The 17,023-nt window shown below is 40.0% G+C and overlaps 1 long non-coding RNA gene across 2 annotated transcripts in view; it reads left to right on the forward strand.

Annotated features, from left to right (window-relative positions):
• LOC140133156 (uncharacterized) overlaps nucleotides 1–17,023 on the forward strand; it is a 120,652-nt gene that overhangs the window by 78,527 nt on the left and 25,102 nt on the right. The window lies entirely within an intron of this gene.

Consider the following 17,023-nt stretch of genomic DNA (forward strand, 5'->3'; position numbering starts at 1 on the left):
TGGAAGCACCGAAGTATATATCGGCAAAGTGGCATCAGTGAAGCAATTCATTATGTGTACATTATCCGATGCTACAACACAGCCATCAAAAGGTATGTGTAAAAGGTTATCGCCAGGGATATTTGTGTGCATATATCCTGGATTTGGACAACCGCAGTGTGTATCTAACTAAAGTGCCGAGTGATGAGTGTGAATAATTGATATGGTGTCTTATTGAAATGTCCAATAAAAAAAGTTGGCAAATAAAATGTTATGTTAAAGTGCCCAGTGTGTGGAAATAGCTTTATATCAGTACATGAAGTGCAACGAGTGCTATAATATGTATTGATGGAATAAAATGCAGTGTAGCCAAGTGTCAACAAGTGTGTTAAATAATCAAATCATTACATATAAAAAGTGCAAATAGATCCGATTACGTAATATACATGTAGAACATATGGGATCTTACAATAAAATACAAAGAATATACAAATATAAAATATACAGACAATTCTCATAGTGGTATGGCAACCCATAATTATGACATATTTCACAATATGGAACCATTTGTATAAAGACAATTTTTCTAATACAAGTATATATAAACTGAATACATATGATATTAGGCAAAGAAAATACTGACTCACATACAGTATAATTTAACTATCATGTAGTAGATCGCATTCAATGTCATATCATAATATATCTTAGGGTATACTACTTAGTCAGCCCCAAGTAGTATACAGCCAGCCTCCTTTTAGTATACAGCCAGCCCCCATACAGTATACAGCCATCAGCGGCGACACCACCACATCATAGTGTGTGCCCGCCGGCAGGTCGCATGGACGCGACTCTGACAACTAGAAAAGAAAGAAGACAGAAGAAAGAAGAGAGAAAAGTAGCCGCCGGGAACATTTTTTGTGACGAAAAACTCGGCTTATACACATGTATATACGGTATATTGTCTAAAATACAATTAGAGTATTGGTTCCACCTTGGTTATCATTAAAGAGTAAGGGGGTTACAATGTGTAATGAAGGGTTAATTTTTAATGTGTCTTGTGTAACCTGTTTCCTATATTTGTGCCAAGGAGTCCACATTTTTATAAACTTCTAGTCTACACATTTGGTCTATTTTATTGAGCCATTCTGATATTGTGGGAGAAGTTTTATTCAGCCAATAGAGAGGGATAAGTAGTTTGGCTGCTTGCACTAATGCTGTAGCTAGACTCTTTTTTGATGGAGTCCAAGTTTTATTTGGTAGCCACAATAGAACACTCCCTGGGGTAAGGAGTAAGACCTGAGAGGTAAGTAATCTTAGATACATCTTTACAGATTTTTTGAATTCCTGGGCAGTCCCAGAATATATGTACATGCGATCCATTTGTGCCGCCACAGCTCCAGCATTTATCAATAGGTGTAAGACCCATCTGGTTAAGCACTTTAAGAGCTCTATACCATTTATTCATTAGCTTATATGAGTTCTCCTGAACTCTCACACAGATTGAGAATCCATGAGATTTACTCATCATCTCCTCCGTCCAAGTTAGGCTGTCAGACCTAGGTGATTTGGCTATGATCTGTCTAGCAAAGTTGTTCACTTCACTCTTATGTAGAAAATGTAGGTTGGGAAATAGGTTATCTAAGTAGATAGTTAATTCCTCTGGGATCCCTGTTTTTCCTAATATTGCACTAGTTGGGATAAACTAAATTATTTCCATATCCCTGAAGTGTTTTTAATTGTGGGTTGGAAGTAATAAGGCAGTAGTCGTGCTGGCATAGTTGGTGATGGGGAACAGAATAAAGAACTATGATATCTCAATTCTGTCCCAGTACCCTTAGTCAACAGGTTTTCTGGCATCTCTCTTGGAGTCTGACTGAATCCCCATGCCTATGCCATCTGATTATTTGATACATTCATAAGTTCTATGTCTACTCCTAACTGTCTCTGCATGGGAGAATTGATCTGACACCACCTCTTGATATGAACTGCTGTATTATATAATAGAGGGTCTGGTAAGCCCATACCTCCGAGTTAGTCGGGAATATTTTACTTCGGGTCTCTTATCCTGTCACAGAAACCTGGGGAAGGAGGCTTGTACCATATGGAAGAAATGTTTGGGACATATAAAGGCAGTATTTGAAGTAAGAGTAATCTAGGCGTTATATATGCTTTTAGCAATTTTTTTCTGCCTATCCAGGAAACAAAAGGTATTTTCAATTAGTTCAGGTATTGGTCTACATACCTAAATAGTGTCTTATAATTGGCCTCAAATAAATTTGCTGGATCTTTGGTGATATTGACTCCCAGGTATTTTATTTGTTTTGTTTGCAAAGTGAAAGGGAATTTGCTTTGCAGTTCTCTAATTAAGTTTTGCTGTGATATTTGGTGCTTCAGATTTGGTAAAGTTTATTTTGAAATTAGAGAGAGAGCCAGACTCGCCTAACAGATCCATTATATGGGGGAAGGCTTCCTTTGGATTGGTAATAAATAATAAAAGTTCGATTGCAAATTCTGCATTTCCTACTGTCAGTCCTTTAATACCTGGGTGTTCCCTTAGAGCCTGAAGAAGGGTTTCTATAATAAGGACAAATAAAGAAGGGGATAGGGGGCAACCTTGTCTCATTCCATTCTTGATTAAAATGGGGGCCGAAAAATAATTGTTCACTCTCACTCTCGCACTAGGTCGAGAATAGAGTGTCATTACTGAGTCTATAAATTGTTGGGGAATCCCAAATCTGCTCATTGTGATGGTCATAAAGTTACAGTTTATTCTGTCAAATGCCTTCTCAGCATCTGTGCCGATAAGGATTAGTGGAATTTTATGTTTCCTAGAATGAGACATGGCATTAATTATTCTGGTGGAGTTCTGGTTGCCCTCTCTCCCTAGCACGGATCCAGTCTGTTCTGGATTAAGTAGCTGTCAGCACCTGTCCAGCAAACGAGCAACCACAACCAGGCTTGGCGCTAGCTGTCAGACTACGTAAGTGGTGGCAAACTCACCCTGCGATGGGCTAAGGCCCTGCCTAAAGCAGATAAACCGCCCTGATAAGGGCGAACCCACTATCAGGAACCTAACTGACGGTCCCTGAGTGACCCTACAACAGGACAGGGGTCACTTACTTCGTCTGGCAGCTGATGGATGGTGGAGCGGACAGGTAATGGAAATACAGGTATAGACCAGTGTTCACACTGGCGCACAGAAACCAACACAAGACTGAACAGGTAACCGGAATGCAGGAATAGACCAGTGTTAACACTGGAGCACAGAATACAAACACAGGACTGAGACAGGGACAAAACAAAAGATATATACAGGTCTACAGGCAGATAATAACAGGTCATATCCAGATACAGGTACAGGCGGGATATACAAGTCAGGTCAAGATCAAACGGGTATGTACAGGTCAGGACAAGATCAAGCAGATATATACAGGTCAGGTACAGTTACAGATACAGCCAGACAAACGGAGACAGGTAAAACTGAACTAGATACTTAGGGAAGACAAGACTCAAATTAACCAGCAAGCCTGGAGGATACAGGTACAGGCGGGATATACACAGGTCAAGATCAAGATCAAGCAAGTATACACAGGTCAGACTCAAAATAACCAGCAAGGTAAGACGGGAGCAGACAGGCATATAAAGCCGATCCCGGACACGCCCCCACTAGCACACTGGAGGAACTGTCCATCAAGCTAGTAACCCTTGCTGGGCAGGACAGAAATGCAAGGAGCAGGGTGTGGCTCAGTTAATCCAAACACAAGAATTAAGCCACAGTTCACACACAAATACTGCCAACTGCGGATAGAGCGACGTTCAGGCACGGACGTTACAGTAGCTGAGGCAGTATTTTATTGAGGCAGTTGGATACAATTTTTGCCCATATTTTTGCATTCACATTTAGAAGTGAAATTGGGCAGTAACTACTACACTGATCTGGATTTTTCCCCTCCTAATGAATTACCGTGATAGTGGCCTCTAGCCCTTGTGGCGGTAAAGGGGCCCCTTTACTCAATGCTTCACACCATTCCATTAGATGTGGTAGTATGTTGTCGGAAGACCATCGGGGCCAGGGGCTTTGTGTAGTGGTAAAGAGTTTAGAATTTTTTCCACCGATTCTTGCGTAACCGGTCTAATTAAATCCTCTAACTCTGTTTGTGGAACTGTGGGTAGTATAAGTTTGCTTAAAAATGCGTGCATCATTTCTGTAGTCTGTGGACTACTATAGCTGTTCATAAAATTTTCTGAACTCATCCGCTATGTCGTGGGTTTTTTCAGTTTTTTGTGTGGGGGACTTGGCTATGCCAGAAATTGTTGAAGCATCTTTATTCTTTTTTATTAACCCCTTCCCGAAGGGTCCGGGTCCATGGAGAGGGCTTAAAAAAATTATAATAAAAAAACCTAAAAAAACTGTAAAAATCATAAACACACACGAAAAATGCCTGATCTATCAAAATATAATAACAGATTTTCACAGGAGATTTTAATTTTTTTAAATGTATGAAACCATTATAAAACCTATACAAATTTGGTACCCAAAGAATAAAGTAGACCTGTCATTTTTGGCGCACAGTGAAAGCTGTAAAATCCAATCCCACAGAAAAACGTTGCAAATGTGTTTTTTCACCATTTTCACTGCATTTGGAAATTTTTTCCCACTTCCCAGAACATGGCATGGAATATTAAATACCATCACTATGAAGTGCAATTTGTTATGCAGAAAATAAGCCATCACAGAGCTCTTTATGTGGAAAAAAAAGTTATAGATTTTTGAATGTATTGAGTGAAAAATGGAAGTGAAAAAACTAAAAAAGGCCAAGTCGTTAAGGGGTTAAGAGAGTCATTAGTTTTTTCCCCTTGTCACCATGAGAGTAGTGTCTAAATTTAGCGTATAAATAGTTATTGGCTGCTTTGGCATTTAACCCCTAGGCCAGTGGTGTCGAACCTATGGCATGGATGCCAGAGGTGGCACTCTGAGCCCTTTCTGTGGGCACCCAGGCCTTCACCCCAACACAGAGTTTGCCAGCTAGGACTCTTTCTCCTGTGATCCAATACAGCCCAGGATGCACCATGATCAGCACTATTTTAAAGCAACATCCTTGACTGCCAGTAAATACCTTATCTTCATATTGCTGTAGTTATGAGCTTGGCACATAGCCTGCCATCTTCAGAATCTAGAACTACTCCACCAAAGTTAATATATTACCAAAAAAGAAACGGAGTTACAACGTTCATTAAAATCAATACATATAAATCTTTATTTTTTGACACAAGACAACACAAAATTGTACTGTCATTCAAAATGATGTAATTAATGAATTTGGTGCAAAGGAAATCCAATACAAAAGGTCCAGTGAGACAGAAACCTCATGACCACATGCCAGGGTATATTGCTGAGTTCTATAATAAGTACATCAATAGAAAATAACGGACAAGTGTCCTACCCATTGTATGTCGTCTGTGGCTGCCTCCTGGACTCCCCAACCCGCGTTTCGCCCACGCTTCTTCAGGACTAGAGGACTAGAGGAGGAGCAGGAAGGGTTGGATAGAGATGGATTGTTATTTGAGCTCCTACTCTGGGTCCCCCAGGGCCGGCGCTATGGGTAGGCCCCCTGAAAAGGGAGAATCTCTTCTTTCAAACAAATCTTGAATTTTGTTTCTAGGTGCTATGGATCCAGAGATATACAGGTTTAAAGTGAGAATATCAGGTGCAATTTTATATATATTCTTCAGATGGCAGTTAATGGCAGATAATATCTCCATTTTCCTGACACTTAGAAACACAAGAGGAGACTCTCTTCTTTCATAAGAAAAAAGAAGTGAGGTTCTATGTGTCACAGAGCCAGAGATATAGCCCCCTGAATTGTACCCTCCCCCCCCCCCCTCCAGATTCTTAGCTGGCAGCTGCAGGGAGAATTTTCTGCACCTCACAGATAATGGAAATATTCACTTTATATGTTACTGCACTTTGAGAAGGCATAATATCAACTAATATTCATGTTTTTAACCCTTCTCTATGCAGAACTATCTAAGAACACACTATCTCTCTTATTGTCTTTTATTTCATGATAGTTTTTTTTTTGCGAAAATTGACTGAATCATGAATATTCAATCCTCTTCGCCTAATGTCGCTTTTATATATTAACACAACAACCCCGAACATGTCCATAAATTTATATGTAAAACCAAAAACACCCACATGTTCTGGAATAAAGTTTCAATTTCATTGTTATGATGTTCTCACTCTTATGAAGCGCGGTGGGTTCTGTTATTGTGCAGCTAATACAATGGCGCACATCTAAACGTGACTTTTGTTATTTCATTAGGGGGGTTTATGGATATATAGTTATTTATTTGTGTTAATATTGTGTAAGGGAGCATGCAATGATAGATCTGTGTGAAGCTCAGTGCAATTTTATTGTTTGGTGTCCCCCGCGGATTTAACATTCCCTTTGCTGCATATTTTGGTGAATATACACCTGTCGGATGTGTATGATCTCCTCAAATCTTGCTGTTTTAGTAAAGTATATTTTCTTTACATAAGTATTCTGGATTTGTACATATTTTAGAGGAAATTTTGATTGTTAATTACCAAATGCATTGCCGGGTTGTCTGCTTTCAAAATTATATAGGTTTTATATACGCTTTACTTTTATTCTGTTTTTTTTTTCTATATTTTGCAAGTTGAGACTGTCTTAACATTTCTAACTGAAAAGCAGATATTTAGTTATTTCAGTTTTAGTGATATTATGATTTATTCTTGTAAACTCTACACATGTCCATCTATTAGGCTATATGCACATTGCTGTTGCCTGGCGTACAGTAGCGCTGCTCACCCTGCCCCTCTCCATAAGGATGTATAGCACACGCCGCCTTAATAAGGGAAAAGATAGGACATGTCCTACCTGTTCCCAGGGTACGGAGCGATACGGTGCTGCCGTGCGCCCATTGCCGTCTATGGGGGACGTATATTGTCCGTATGTACGTCCCCCATGTGGCAGTATGAATGTAGCCCTACATTTAGGAGATGTGAATATTTTCTGTTTGGAACACATGAATTCCCGGGTGAAGATGCTTATCATCTATCTCCTGTCTATATATCTATCTGTCTAGTTATCTATCTCCTATAATCTGACCATTTATATAGCTCACTTTTTCTTTATCTATTTATGAATCAATTTTCTATTTCTCTTCTACTGTATTCATCTCTTATCCATCTACTGTATATAATCTACTTTATAGTTCTGCATCAAGAAATCTTTATCATCTTTCATATTTATCTTCTATCATAATAATTTTAATAACTAATTCTTTATTAATATAGGGCACACAGATTACGCAGCACTGTGCTTGCCAGATCAGTCCCTGTCTCCACGGGGTTCACAATCTATTCAACCTACCAGTAATTTTTTGGAGTGTGGGAGGAAACCGGAGGACCCGGAGGAAACCCACACAAACACAGAGAGAACATACACACTCTTTGCAGCTGTTGAGCGCTGCAAGGCTGTAGTGCTAACCACTGGGCCACCGTGCTACCCATCAATCTCCTATAAAATTCTCCCATATTACCATTTGTTTTACCATACTAAAGGGAGCCTCTTGCTGACTGTGACTGATCATAAAATAGTTTTATTTTGGTGCCCCACTTTGTCTAGAACCGGCCCTGGGGTCCCCTGATTCTTCCTCTTCAGGGAACCCTGGAGAGAAGCTACAATCCAAATTTCTCCATCTTTCTATTGTATTGGTGAACTCAGGACACCAATATGATTAAAACCTGTGATACAGCAGGGATCAATAAGTTTCTGCTTAAATTGTCATGTTGGCACTTTGCGACATACAAGTAGATTTTGGTTGTAGCGTGGGCACTCTGTCTCCAAAAGGTTCGCCATCACTGCCCTAGGCGCACCTGAATACGTCAATGCAGCAGATACTTCCCGCACGGAGACATGCTATAACGTCCTGCTTCTGGCACTGGCTAACGAACGGAGCTGGTACCAGAAGCAGTGGCTGTCAGCTGTCTATCACAGCTGACACCGCGCACTAACACCCCCGATCGGAGCCAACTCCGATCGAGAGTGTTAACCCCTTACACGACGCGGTCAAGCATAACCGTGGCTTGTAAGGGTCTTCCCCCTATGGATCGGATTCCCCAATCTCCCTGGCAGTCAGACACCTTTAGGGTCTGACTGTAAACTGTCTGCGTATGCGTCTGCATGCTTAGACAGTTTATACTGTTCTACAATGAAAAAAAGTATTGTAGAGCAGTGTATTGGACTTGAACCAGGGATCAGAGCATCACTGGTTCAAGTTTGAAGTAAAATAAGTTAAAAACACTAAACACTAAACATTATAATAAATAAAAATATAAGCCCCTAAATTGTCACTTTTCCCTAAAAACACTTAATAAAGTATAAAAAACACAACCCCCCCCCCCCCCACACACACATATTTGGTGTTGATGCGTCCATAACAATCTGTGTAACAAAAAAGAATTGTTAATGGACCTGCTTGGTAATCTCTGACAAAAAAAAACGCCAAAAGATGTTAATTTTTAATTAATACCTTTAAAAAAATGCTCTAAAAAGCGATAAAAAAAGTTCTGCACTCTAAAGTAAGACCACTAAAAAGAACAACTGTTCTTGCAAAAAATAAGCCCTTAACCAGATTTGTCAGCCGAAAAAAAAATGTTATGAAAAGATGGCGATGCTAAAATGAACAAGATTTTCTCCAAATTAGTTTTTATTCAGTAAAATTGAATAAATTAAACAAAACCTACACATATTTAGTATTGCTGTGTCCATAACAATCTGCATAATAAGACAGAATTGTTATTAGATCCGCAAAGTGAACCCCGTATCCTGAGATAGTCTGTTAACAGCTTCATTAGTCTTCCCTTGTTTAATGTTGATGAGGCCAAATCTTGGAAAAAGCTAATTTTGTCACCTTTGTATATAAAGTCTCCTTTCTCTCGTGCTGCTCTTAAGATGGGGTCTGCTTAAGCTGCTGCCACATCTCTGTTGCCTGCCACACTTTCCGATTCATCCGGGGCGTCTGAGTCGCGAGGTTCATCCGGCGCCATCTTGCGCCCGCGAAGTGGTCAGCTTATTTTTAAGAAATGTGTCCAGGTCTCCCTGGTATTTTCTCGCTCTAGGGGTTTCCAGTCTCTCCAATGCTCTCTCCTTGTTCGTTTTACCCATGTCCGCTGAAGAATTACTTCTGCTATATGGCGGATCATACACCTCCACAGCGAAAGCTCACGCACATGCGGCCATCTCGCTCAGCAGTCAGGCTCCACCCCTACAAACATTTTTGAATTTGGAATTTGCATTAATCCAGAACTGGAAAATTGAATTACAATTTTCATTAATCTGGAAATGGAAATTTTGAATATGATGTTCCATCAGTGAACCGCCTGGACCACCGAGGATGATGACACAAGCCGAAACCTGGGACTGGAATCTAAGTGGCACCCGCTCTTTACCAGAGCCCGCCACAAAGCGGTTGTGTTTTACCAGGTCTTTCCACAGGTGCGACTTACCCACGGTGGCAGCCAAGGTCGAGGTACAGACTCTGCGGTCTTGTGGTAAGGGACAGGTTGATGGTCCATCCAGGTGGCAAGGATACAAAGTCGGGGATAGAGCAGGAGGTCAAGGCTGGCTGTGAAGGAGCATGGTCAGGGTCAGGGTCAAGGTCACAGTGTTTAATAAAAACTCTTCTCACCAGGGGTGAAGTGGGAAGAGACTAATGTCTGTCTGCATTGCCCTCAAACTGAAGCCAAATCAGAGCGCATGCGCATGGGCTTGATGGCAGACACGCCTCTCTGAGCTCAGCTACCGCTGACGGCCCCGCAGCAAATACCAGTGACAATCTGTGCCGGATGGAGACTATACTTACCGGTGCAGGTGCCAGGGAGTAACAGGAGCAGACCAATGCCAGGGGGAAGTAGAAAATTGGAGCCGGGAGCCGGCTTCATACTGCCAACTCTGGCGTGGGAAGAGGCACAACGTTCGCGCCAAAGCATGAGAGTGGCGCATCAGCTTCCCCTGCAGTAAGACAACCACAGCCCTGCCTCGCCACAGCCTGAGGTGGAAATAATAACGGTGCCTGGAGGAACCCCAGACCCTCAGGGTATAGTAAACACCACAGATTTGTTTATAGCCTCTCCGGCCTCCACCGACTCCTTTCTGGACCATTCTATAGCAGCAGCCATCTTTAGTCATAGTCCTCTGACTCTATAGTGTATCCACAACAGACCCCTGCAGCCATGCAAGCCCCGCCATACTCCAGCGTGCTGCTGGCTCGTTCTTCACATATGCTACAAAGTGAACTTGCAAAAGCGTGCTCACAGATAACTTCTGATCCTAAAGGGGACTTCTAGTCTATAGGGTCCGGAATGGAGGCAATTGAAAATAAAGTAGATGAATCTGGAGCAAGGGTGCATCAGAACTGTAATCGTATTGTTGACATATACACACAACTGGAGGAAGCACAACTTAAAACAGAAGACCTGGAAAACAGGTCTAGAAGGGGTAATTTTCGTATTAGTGGTATCCCTGAAACTCATACAGATGCAGCTAAAGTGGTCCAAGACCTGCTCCAGCTACTTGTCCCTGACCTGCCTGACCACTTTTGTGAGATTGACAGAGCACATCGTGCCTTAACAACACCTAGGGCAGATGGTCTTCCAAGAGATATCGCGGTGAAACCTCATTACTTAACAGTAAAAGAAAAGGTGATGCAAGCGTCTGAGACCAAGATTGTTTAGAATTGTATGACTAAGATATACAAATCTTTTCGGACCTCGCGCCACGAAACATTCAGAGGTGTATATCACTCAAATCATTATTGCGAGTGCTACAGAAACAAGATGTCAAATATCAGTGGGCTTTCCCCTTTTGGCTGGTTTTTAAGCACCAAAACAGGTCACACATTTTGCTACCTTCCCTGATGTCGAGAAATTCCGGATTATTATTCGGAGTATAGGTGTGTGCCCATTTTTTTGAAAGCAAATGTGAGGTTCTGTGACTACACTGGCTACTGGAGGGACTATGACTATATTGGCCACGATAACAATACTGGCTACAGTGGGGTCATCATTGTAAAATTGCCCACTTCATACTGTGCATGAAGTAAGGAGCCTAAAATGTTTTTGTGATCTACCGAATCTACAGAAAAAAAGCTTCATGAAGCTGACACAGCGGGCTAGGTCATAGAAGAAGATGAAAATAAGATTTATAGTAAGTGCTGGTAGTACCCGCAAACTCACAATGCTTCAGGATCTCTCCTGTGCTGTGACTCTCTGTTACTTTCTCCTATGAGATCTTTACTCAAAGAGCTACAGTAACAGTACACAGCCAAACATAGAGCTACAGCCGCAGTACCCAGCCATACATGGAGCTACAGCCACAGTACACAGCCAAACATGGAGCTACTGCCGCAGTACACAGTCATACATGGAGCTACAGCCACAGTACACAGCCAAACATGGAGCTACAGCCGCAGTACACAGTCATACATGGAGCTACAGCCACAGTACACAGTCATACATGGAGCTACAGCCACAGTACACAGCCATACATGGAGCTACAGCCGCAGTACACAGCCATACATGGAGCTAAAGCCACAGTACACAGCCATACATGGAGCTACAGCCGCAGTACACAGCCATACATGGAGCTACAGCCACAGTACACAGTAATATAATAAGATGTTTTCCCAGCGATGATTGGACACATGGTCCAAAAATTTGTGTTATCTACTTGAAGACTAACTCTGCTTAAGTCTTCTACTTGAAGACTAACCCTGCTTAAGTGTTTAAACCAACTGTACTTTATATGTTACTTTTAACCCCTTCCCGACATTTGACGTAACAGTACTGCATGGCAGGAGGTGCGTTCCCGCAAAATGCAGTACTATTACGTCAAAATTCTGGCCCCGGCTCCTGAATGGAGCCAGGGCCAGAAGCTTCGGGTGTCGGCTATATATTATAGCCGACACCCGCCTCTAACACCCGCGATTGACGTGTTAGGGGCATTTAAAGTGAATCGGACCCCCCCGCAGTGCTTACATTACACAGTGTAATACATCTGTATTACACTGTGTAATGTGAAGAAGAGCTTGAACAAGCAATCAGTGGATCGCTTGTTCAAGCTTACCTGTAAAAGTAAATTATAAAAGTTAAAAACATTAAACAAAAACATTTTTGAATAAAAATAATTAATTAAATAAAGTTAAAGTCCCCTAAACACAAATATTCCCTATACACATGCAATAAAGTGAAAAAAACACAAAATCGCCAACCCCCCCCAAATATTTGGTATCGCCACGTCCGTAACAATCTGTAAAATAACTCAGAAACATTATTGGACCCGCTCGGTGAACGCCGTAAAAACAAAACCCAAAAAACACACTAAAATGTACATTTTTCATAAAATCTCTACACAAATATGTTCTAAAAAGTGATCAAAAAAAGGTATGTGCGCCAAAATGGTACCCCTGAAAAGAACAACTCAACACGTATAAAATGAGCCCTAAACTAGCTCTGTCAACCAAAAAGTATTAAAGTTACGGCTATGAAAAGATGGCGATGCAAAAACAAACGAGATTTCCTCTATATTAGTTTTTATCCAGTAAAATTGTAAAAATAAATGAAAAACTATATAAATGAGGTATCACCGTAATCGTAGTGACGTATAGAATAAAGATAATATAGTATTTTTAGTGTATGGTGTACGAGCCCCAAAAAATATGAAAAGAAAGTAAACCAAAATTGACAATTTTCTTTTCACCCATACATTCAAGAGTTAATAAAATCTCATCAATAAGCTGATGACACGCTAAAATGAAGTATTTGTAAAGTGCATCTCATGTCACAAAAAATAAGCCCTTATATGTCCAAATTGCCAAAAAAATAAAGGTTGTATAGCCAATAAAAAGTGACAATGCATAATCTGCTCTGAATGGCGCAGCTTCCCTTCGATGCCCTGGCGTGTGCACATACAGCAGGTTACCACCACATATGGGGTATTGTTATACGTAAGAGGGATTGGGTGTCAAATTTTGTGGAGCGTTTTGGTATTTTATCCTCTGAAAATTTGTACATTTTTTGAAAAACACATTCATTTAGCCAAAAAAATGTTACTTTCAAAATTTCATCCGATTTTGTTTTAACCCCTGTAAAACAATTAAAGGGTTAACAACAACTTCATAAAAGTTGTTTTACATTCGTTGAGGGGTATAGTTTCTATAATTTATGGGGTTTTACTTTTATTTAGGTCTCTCAAAGTGACTTGCAACTTGAGCAGGTCCCTCAGTGGCAGGATTTTGCGTTTTTAATGAAAATGTGAAAAATTGCACCTAACGTTCAAAGCCCCATAACATCCTACAAAAATAAGAGTACGCATAAAAAAACCACATCCACATAAAGCAGACATTCGGTGAATGTTAGTTATTAAGTATTCTTGCGGTTATGACTAGGTATGGAAAAAGTAGAACATTTTGAATTTCAAAAATCAAGAATTTTTCCAAATTTTCACCAAATATCCGATTTTCTCATAAATAAATGCAAAACATACCACCAAAATTTTTCAACTAACATGAAGTCCAATGTGTAACAAGAAAAGAATTTTAAAATCACTTGGATATGTTAAAGCGTTCCGAAGTTATAGCCACTTATAGTGACAGAGGGCCGATTTGAAAAAATGGGCCGTGTCAGAAAGGTGAAAAGTGTCTTCAGCGTTAAGGGGTTAAAATGACATCTACCACCAGCATCAAGGATTTTAAACCATGCACACTGATATACTGGTGTGCGCCCCCTCTGGGCAGGCTTTAAAATTATGCAAATGAGCCTGAGGGGCTCAAGGCTCCATTAACATCTGGCGACGTGGGCACAGTTGCTAGGCACATTGTGCACTAAGTTCTACACCAGGTTTTGCCAAGTGCTTTAGCTTGAGCCCAAACTTGGCACAGATTATAACTAGTACGCAGGTGCAGGGTAGCCCACTGCACGGTCCATATATTTTTGGTTTTTATATTTTTGTTTGCTGCACAGACTATGTTCCACTGGGCATGCCCAATTTCCAGATATTTCTTGATAAATGTGGTGAAAAATATTTAGACAGCTTTTTGGTGCAAATTGGCAGAAGTCTATCAAAAGCAGATTAATACATCCCCCCCCCCTTTTTTTAAATGCTTTTTACATGTGCTGCAAGGCATTTAGTGCAGGTAACATTAGAATTCTGGTGCATATTGCTTTTAAACCTGTGCCATATATACTTAATGTGCCTTTATGCCTTTATACTTCTGGTTACCAAAAAAATGTTGTAGCTTTTAGTGTATGAAGACCACTTGTAGAAATTGTAGATATTCTGTCCTATTTACTTTAAATTCCACTGTATTCTAATGAGGATAAACCTGAGAAGGGGACCGGGTTAGGTAGTCAACGAGTGTACCGACCCCGAGTCTGCCTGACGAAGGTCCGGGACCAGACCCAGTATTGGATCACTAATACTGTTCCTTGGAGATTGATTCCGTGTTCAGCGCTACTCTTCATCCCGCTCCACCCGTGGAGCTCAGAACTACACGCTGACTGTATTCTCATGGTCGCAGGTTCATTTTAATTCACTAAAATTGGTTTGTCCATCAAAGAAAGTTCTCAAATCTTAATCCCCTAGGGATGTGTACACAATTAAGAAAATGTTTCACCCCTTACTTTACAATTTTACTAAGTTGTATTGCTGTTTTTGCTCCTATCACTTTCTTGGCTGGTCACTAAGATTCCGCAGTGTGGGCAGGCATTAGATGTGCTATAAGATTCTGTGTGCTGACAATGTGCTTAGATTATTATGGTACAGGGTTTATCTACACTTTAATTTAGCTTCTGAACATTCTACCAATATCTGATACATGGAAAAAGAGAGATGAGACAGATCAAAGTCATGAGATAGATATAGAACACAGTGACACACTCATCTTTGTTATCTCATCAGTAAAACCAGCCAGCTCTGCTATGCCTCCCTCCCCTCAGATCAAGATCTTATGTTGTCTATAGAGTTTGTAGATTATCTACATGCTGCTGCTGGACAGAAAGTGCATCTGTCTGTTGTGTTCTCTGCATCCTGCCCCGGCTTTAAAAGAATCAATATTCATGCCATAGGAATCTGCTCGACCATAGTCAGGTGTTTATGGTCATATCCAGGGACAACCAAAATATAAACGCCAAGACTGATAGACAGGTTGGAATTATACCTGTGAAATGCTGAATTTCTGTTGATAACATTGAACTGGAGAGAATGTTTTTTGGTATCCTGAATTTATTTAACAATTATGTTTTTGGGAATACCCATTTAAGTACAGCAATCTGGAAAGATCGATGAATATGGTTAATCAAAAAATCTTCATGCTAAATTTACAGTAGTTTATTTAGTGTGATAAACAACAAGAAATTATTTACCACAGTCAGGAAACATGATCAGAACGCACTCTAGCACTACGCACTTTAGCATATTGTTCCTACATTGCATTTTAAAAATGTTGGGTTGTCATAAGAATCAGGATTAACAGTAAAACTTAATTGCAGACACCTTTGATAACTGTTGTAGCTGTTTTATGTAGACTAAAGCTAAAGTCCAGCCTTACCAACATCCAGAGGTCCGTTTGTAAATAAGGGTCGTCTGTAAGTCAGGTGTTCTTAAGAAGGAGACCGTCTGTATATATTTATTTTTGTAAAATGAATATATTAACATCCACAAAATAGGTTCTGTAGATTTGTACTTAAGTTGAATTTGTGTGTAAGTCAGAACTGTATATTTTATAATTGTAACCCCAGCCAATTTTTTTTTGGCCTGACAATTGGCAATTTGACAATTGGATTTTAAAACTTTTGGGTCATAAGAACCAGGATTAACAATAAATCTTAATTGTAAACACATTTGATAACTGTTACAGCTGATCATTGTAGCCTAGAGCTAAAGTACAGTAAATTACCAACATCCAGAGGTCCGTTTATAACTAAGGGTCATCTGTAAATTAGGTGTTCTTAAGTTGCTGACCGCCTCTCTCTCTCTCTCTCTATATATTATGTGTAGTGTCCACTGTGCATATTTCTCAACATTTAAAAAAAAAATTAACACTGCGATCATGTTATATAAAAAATGACATTGAATTACTGTAATCTGCAACTCAGAGAGATCATCTGTAAAATTAATTTGACTAAAAACAGTATTTTACAATACCCTATTAATTGTATACTAAGGTAAAATACAACTACCAAATACATGGCTATTTTAATTGAAATGCCTTTTTAACACTTTTATTCAAATTGATCTTACATTTTACAGCATAAAATAAGAATAATTTAAATTAAAATACCCAATGTCCTACTTAGAATGGTATAAAACAATAGCCTAATAATTTATTATTCTGACTTTTTTTCTAAAGAGAAAATATGGTTTGGAATTTAGTTTGCTTTGATTTGCATGCCAGTATTTCCAGAAGGTCATCTTTGAACTTTACAAGCAAGTTCTCCAGTTAAAGTCTGCCTCTAACATTCATATTTAACTTCCTTTCATTCAGTGGCCTTTATTAGCTGGGCTCCCACAGCTTGTAGCACATTTTAAACAGCAGCAGTAGGAGAATGTAAATGCAGAATAATGTATCAGGACTCAAATTTGCATGGTCAAATGTCAAAAAAATTAGCCCTTCTCCAAAATCATGTCAAGAGGAATAACATAAGTGGGCTACTCAACAGCAGGCATGCCATTATCAGTTAGTTCAAGCTGTCATCACTGACTGTGAGTGGAGGTAGTGGTCATTAACTGTAACTGTGCTGTTGCTGCTTGCGAGGTTGGAATTTTTTCATTTTATTTTACATACACACATGCAAAATGACAAGAGCTCTCAGAAAGCACCTACAATGCTATGTTGCTTTCCATCAGAGGGAGTGGGAATGGAATGGGGGGAGTGAAAGCAATAATCATTCCACTAGTAGATGACAGAAAGCCGAAATGAGAAGAAGTGTGTGGGTAGAGGGGGATGACACACT

Source organism: Engystomops pustulosus, chromosome 5, assembly GCF_040894005.1.
Source record: "Engystomops pustulosus chromosome 5, aEngPut4.maternal, whole genome shotgun sequence".
Lineage (NCBI taxonomy): Eukaryota > Metazoa > Chordata > Amphibia > Anura > Leptodactylidae > Engystomops > Engystomops pustulosus.